General features: G+C 36.0%; 1 pseudogene; it reads left to right on the top strand.

Moving 5' to 3' along the window:
* Positions 1-4,707: 4,707 nt before the first annotated feature.
* Positions 4,708-5,436, top strand: LOC102485600 (spliceosome-associated protein CWC15 homolog pseudogene; annotated as a pseudogene).
* The last annotated feature ends 1,360 nt before the right edge of the window (positions 5,437-6,796 follow it).

The raw sequence follows: 6,796 nt of genomic DNA on the forward strand, positions 1-6,796 counted from the left end.
TCTCACTCTGGGTAAATATCAGATGTCAACTCTACTTTGGGTTCTTTGTTGTGGGAGAGAAACATGCCAGGCTCTTGTAGTCAGCTTCTTGTGGCTGCTATCTCAGACCAGATCCTGATGACTGTGTGCTTTGAGGACAATTCTAAGACTGGAACTGTGGAGTTGGTCATGTGAAATCCAGCTACTTTAACCTCCACCTCATCTGCTAACCCCAAATACTATATTTTTAATCTCTCCAATTAAATATTTATTTATATGCAGGGTTATAAGACTAGAAAACTCAGTGCATTGTAGGAGATTAATTTCTATAAATAAACCATTCATATGCTCTTATTAGAAAAGAAATTATGTTTTTGTAGAAACCATTGAACTAAATTGATAATCTGTGTTTGAAAATGGACTTTTCCATTTCCGAAGGTGGTGAATATGGGCAAGTTGCTCTATCAAATAGATTTAGCCTACTCACTTATACAATAATATAATGAGCCTACTTCACGTAGGTGTTGTGAAAATTTATTGAGGTAATATGTATAAAACATATTTTATTCAGTATGTATGGCACTAGGAAGTAGATCAAATAAACTTTGCTTATTAGGTTTTCACTGGCAATAGCACTGACAAATTCTCTGGTTTTTTATTATTATTTTTTGCTGCTTTCTAAAGAAAAGAAAGCACTAATGATATGGCACAATGTAAATCAGAGAGAGGTATGTATTATAATATAGTATCATGGAATTCTTTTATTATTGGCAGGAGTCATATTTGCAGATTTTGAATGTACCTTGGAAAATCTAGATGAGGCTCCTCAGCTCTAGGAAAAAGTGTGGCTTGTAGATATCTGTTTATTTCTAGGGTGGTGGGGACTGGTTTGGAAGAATGGCCAACACAGGTTTATTATTGACATTAATGTTCTTTCAATTTAAATTTGGTTCTTTTTAGATTGAGCCTGTCTCCTCAATTTCTTACATACTCTTGTGTGTTACATCATATACAAATTGCTGTGTCAGCTCTTATAACATTGAAATCTAGTGTCCTTCATTTGATAAGTGGGTATCTAAGGAAGGTAACAACAGACTGGTTCAGGGAAACTGTTCATGGACAGGCGTACTGAATTGAGTGGGGGAGTTCTAACTCAATCTCCCCTACTTTAACCTCTAGTAATTTTCCGTTTCTTATTTGTAAAATGTACAGTTTGACAGGTCCAGATGATTTTGCAGGTCTTCCTTGGTACCAAGATTCTATATCTATGTTTTATGAAGTTGAACTGACTAAATGCTCATTCGTCTATAATCATAACTTCACCCTCCTTTAAAGGAATAGGACATTTCTGTAGTTAAGAGCCCAAATAAATCTGACTTAAAAAAAAAAGTCCATACATATGTATTTTACAAATTCAGTTTTCTGCAATGAACTAATACACGGACAAACTATGAACTCATTAAGTTGCTGAAATGTAAAAGGAAAGCAAAAGGCCAAATAATTTGATTTTTTTCTCACAAGGGAAAGAATAATTTTGCCTCTAATATAGCCATTACTGACACTTCTCTATATGGGAGAAAAATGGGCTAGATTTAAATGTCCTACTGCTTATAAAAATACACAAAACTGTAAAGCAGCCTTTTTATGTGTCTTTTGACAGAACAGATATCAAAAATGGCCTGGCCAGTTTTGTGGATCAAGTCTTTGTTTCCATGGTACTGCCACTGGCAGAGGGCAAAAAGCTTCTTGCTTCACTAACTTTTCCTAAGAGGCAGAGCTGATGGAAACAGCAAGTTTCCTAATACCTTACAGGTACTAAGAGCTTGTTGTATTAACTTCAGATAGAATAACAGAAATTATATTTTATGTCAATTTTACTTCTTACCCAATTCTTACCTTTAGTCGAAAAGTAACTGGAGATGTTCACAGTGACAGAGATGTCTATTACACATTATAGGGCACACTGATTCGTAGTCTTCATTTTATGACCCTCTTCATCATTTCCCATTTATTAAAGAAGATCTTGTCTCATTGCCATGTGCAGAATGATAAAATCACTTATTTTTATTACATATTCATCCTTGTACAACCACAAGATGTATTTTGTTTTTATCTTATACTAAAGAACAGAATTTCTTGAGTGTGTCATGTGCACTTTTATTTTTGGACAATTGCTATGATCTATTCACAAAACTGTAAATCTATTTAAACAGCATAAAACAATCAAGCTGACACTTAAATAAACATGTACTTAATTCTGTTTTTTTTTTTTTTTAAGTCGTCTTTCTGATTTTAATTTCCAACTCTGGAAAGGTCATAGGGGCACTTACTTTGGGGTTAAAGGGGTAAAGAATGACTTATTACTGCCAATAAATCGAGTAGGTGAAGCAGAAAGTGACAAGAAAGAGAGATCTGAAGCTACATAGACCTTGAAGAGGCCACTTGGGGCTGCTCTTGCTGCCAAATCATCAGAATTTATATCTTATTCTTTGAGGTTGTAAAATGCTGGCCCTGGGTGTTATATGGTAGTTGTATTACATGGGTCACCTATCCTGTTTCTGACTTTTTGCTCCAAGTATTACTTAGGTCTAGACTGATTTCTCCCCACTCCTTTGGTAAGTTTGACTCCTGTATCTAAACTCTAAACTTATTTTTTTTTTAAAGAAATCTTTCTGTTTTGTTTATCTTTTCAAAGAACGAGTTTCAGTTTCATTTATTTTCTGTAGCGTTCATTTATTTTCTATTTCATTTATTCCTACTCGAATCTTTATTATTTCTTCTCTTTTCCTGGAATGTTTAGGGGTTTTTATTATTGTCTTTCCAGTTTCCTGAGGTGTGTTGTTAGGTTGTCTACTCACTCCCTTTCCATCATTTTCTTATGCGCATTAATTGCTATGAACGTCTTTCCCTCTTATGACTGCTTTTGCACACCATCAGCTAGACTAATTAGGAAGAAGAGTGAAAGAAACCAGATGAATCAATTCACAGTGAAACAGGCAATATTACAGCAGATACAAGAGAAATACAAAACATCATTAGAGAATACTATGAGCGACTATACACCAACAACAACAAAAAGAAAAGGCTGAATGAGATGGACAAATTTCTGGACATGTGTAATCTACCAAGACTGAATCAGGAAGACACAGAAGGCTTGAAGAGACTCATATCAAGCAATAAGACTGAATCAGCAATAAATAACTTTCTAACAACAAGAACAAAAAAACAGATCTTGATGGCTTCACATCTGAATACTACAAAACTTTAAGAAGACCCAATCCCTATTCTACTCAAAATATTTCTAAGGATCCAAAAGGAAAGAATCTTCACAAATTCATTTTATTAAGTCTCCATCACAATCATCCCCCAAACAGACAAGGCACAACAAAATAGAAGAAAATTACAGAGCAATGTCTCTGATGAATACAGATGCAAAAATTTTCAACAAGATAATAGCTAATCATATCTAACAGTGCATAAAAATGATTATACACTATACCAGATAGGCTTTATTCCAGGGATAAAAGGGTGGTTCAACATATGGAAAACCATAATGTCATACACCATATTAATAGAAAGAAAGATAAAAACCATATGATCATATCAATTGATGCAGGAAAGACATTTGATAAAATACATCATGCCTTCATGATTAAGATGCTCAGCAAAACTGGCATGGAAGGGGCATTTCTCAACACATCCTTCATGATTAAGACTCAGCAAAACTGGCATAGAAGAGACATTTCTCAACACAATAAAAGCCATCTATGACAAACCCATAGCTAACAATATACTGAATGGAAAAAGCTAAAAGCTTTTTCACTAAAAACTGTAACAATACAAGGTTTCCCACTTTCTCCACTCTTCTTCGATATAGTACTGGAAGTCCTTGTGAATGCAACCAGAAAAGAGAATAAAATAAAAGACAATCAAATAGGGCAAGAAGAAGTGAAATTCAGGGAAAGAAGAAGTGAAATTATCTCTATTTGCAGATGACTCAATTATGTACATAGAACTCCCATAGTAATCTGAAAAAAAAAAAAAAGAAGAAGAAGAAGCTCGTGGAGGTGATAAATGAATACAGAAAAATGTCAGGATACCAAAATCAACATCCAAAAATCTATAGAATTTCTATACACCAAAAACAAGCAAATCCAATTAGAATTGAAGAAAGAGATATCACTTACAATAACCACAAAAGGTATAAGGTACCTAGGAATAAACCCAGCCAAAGAAGTCAAAGACTTCTACAAAAAAAAAAAAAAAAAAAAAAAACTTAAAAAAATAAAATAAAAATCACACACACACAAAAAAATGTTAAGATATTTTATGTTCCTGGATTTGAAGAATTAATATAATCAAAATGTCAGTTCTACCCAAATTAATCTACATATTTAATACAATTCCAATCAAATTGCCAGGGGCATTCTTCACACATTTAGAAAAAAAAACTCATAGAATTTGTCTGGAATCATAAAAGACCATGTACTGCCAAAGCAATACTGTACAAGAAGAGTGGAATAAGAGCCATCTCAGTCCCTGACCTCATAATATATTACAAAGCTGGGATAATCAAAGCAGCATGGTGCTGGCACAAAAACAGGCATGCAGGTTTCCGGGTCTTGTACCTTAGCCCAGGGTGCAGAGGCTTCTGGGAGGGAAGAGGGAGTAATGGCGTTTGTATGATTTTCAGAGGCTGCTGCACCGGACCTTGACCAAACATAAAAGATGATGACAACAGCCAGGCCAACTTATGAACCTGCAAGGGGTGGAAGAGAAAAAGGAGAAGGTGATTTGATCCAACTCTCAAAACAGTATTCAAGCAGAGACCTACCCTCGCATACAAAGATAAAATACAGACAGACTACTCAGGATGCCCCTGAAGAAGTTCGCACTGTGACTTTAGGAGAGAGTTGTAAGAGCGAGAGAGCTGCTGCCAGAGAGAAAAATAGGGATCGTCCAACTTGAGAACATACGACCTCCTCTTCAGTGTCAAAGAAGCCACTATTAGAACATATTCCAAACTGCTGCCAACCTCGATGCACAGGACCCTCTGACAGATGAGCAAGGTGAAGATTTTGATGAGGAGAGTGATGATGATGACACTGCAGCTCTTCTTTCAGAACTAGAAAAAATTTAAAAAGAAAGAGCTGAAGAACAGGCCAGGAAGGAACAAGAACAAAAAGCTGAAGAAGAGAGAATTCGAATGTAAAACATTCTGAGTGGAACCCCGCTACTTAATCTCAGGGGTCCATCCCAGCCCCAGGCCAACTTCAGAGTTAAAAGAAGGTGGGATGATGATGTCTTCAAGAACTGTGCAAAAGGTGTAGATGATCAGAAGAAAGATGAAAGATTTGTAAATGATACTCTATGTTCTGAATTTCATAAAAAGTTAATGGAGAAATATATTAAGTAGTACAGTTTTATGTGCTTAATTAAAGACTGTAAAATGTAAAACACACACACACACACACACACACACACACACACACCCTGGTGTATTTTTCAAGCCACCAGGTCCAGTACTCAAACTTCAGGCCTTGTGGGATCAGAACAATGGAACAAAATAGAGACCCCAGAATTAAATACCAAAACACATAGCCAACTGATTTTTTACAAAGGGCACCAGACAATCCAGTGGGGAAATGCAAATCTCTTCAGCAAATGGTGTTGGAAAACCTGGGTATCTAACTGCAGGAAGATGAAACTGGACCCCTATCCCTCACTATTAACAAAAAGTCAACTCAAAATGGATCAAATATCTAAACCTAAAACCTGAAACTATAAAACTACTAGTGGAAAACACTAGGCGAACTCTTGGAGACATCAGAGTAGGCAAAAACGTTTTAAATAGAACCCCCAAAGCATAGGCAATAATCCCAAATGCAAAAGAAACAATAAGTAGAGTGAATTAACAACTCTTGGAATGCAAGAACATATTTGCAAACTATGCCTCAGATAAGGAACTGATAACCAGAATTTATAGAATTTGCCAACAACTCACTCAAAGGGGGGAGGAGGGAGACCAACCCAATTAAAAGGTGAGTAAATGAGCGTTCTTCGATAACTCTCTAAAGAAGGCATACAAACAGCCAAAAAGCATCTGAAAAAAATGCTCAACATCCCTTATCAAATGGGAGATGCAAATCAAAACCTCAATGAGATACTACCTCACTCCAGTCAGGATGGCTAAGATAAAAAAAAAAAAAAACATAAAACCATGCTGGCGCAAGGCTATGGAGTAAAAGGACCACTCCTCCACTTTGGGGGAATATAAATGAGTACAGCCACTGTGGAGAACAATATAGATACTCTTCAAAGACCTAAAAATGGAACTAACATATGATGCAGCAATTCCATTCTTGGGTATCTACCCAAAGGACAGGAATACACTCAGCCAGAAAAGTTCTTGCACATCCATGCTTATTGCAACTTTATTCACAATTGCTAAGACATGGAACCTAACCAAATACCCATGAACAGATGAATGGATTGAAAAAGTGTGACACATACACTGCAGAATATTACTCAGCCATAAAAAACAATGAGATCCTAACATCTGATAGAAAGTGGACTACTATGGAAGACTTACTCTTACTTGAAGCAAGCCAGACTGAAAGAGGTGTTGTATGTTCCCACTTAATACATAAAGAATGTCTGCATCCTATGACAGAAACTGAAATATTGGACAATATAAAGACATAGAGAGCCACTGTGGATACTAGATACAGTGTGGAGGGCTGGTGGGAAATGGCAGAGGGTGAGAGGGAGAGAATAAAGGGGGAAAAAAAAAAGAAGAGAAACAGTTAAGAAACAC

Source organism: Tupaia chinensis, unplaced genomic scaffold, assembly GCF_000334495.1.
Source record: "Tupaia chinensis unplaced genomic scaffold, TupChi_1.0 Scaffold145685_1, whole genome shotgun sequence".
In the NCBI taxonomy this organism is placed as follows: domain Eukaryota; kingdom Metazoa; phylum Chordata; class Mammalia; order Scandentia; family Tupaiidae; genus Tupaia; species Tupaia belangeri.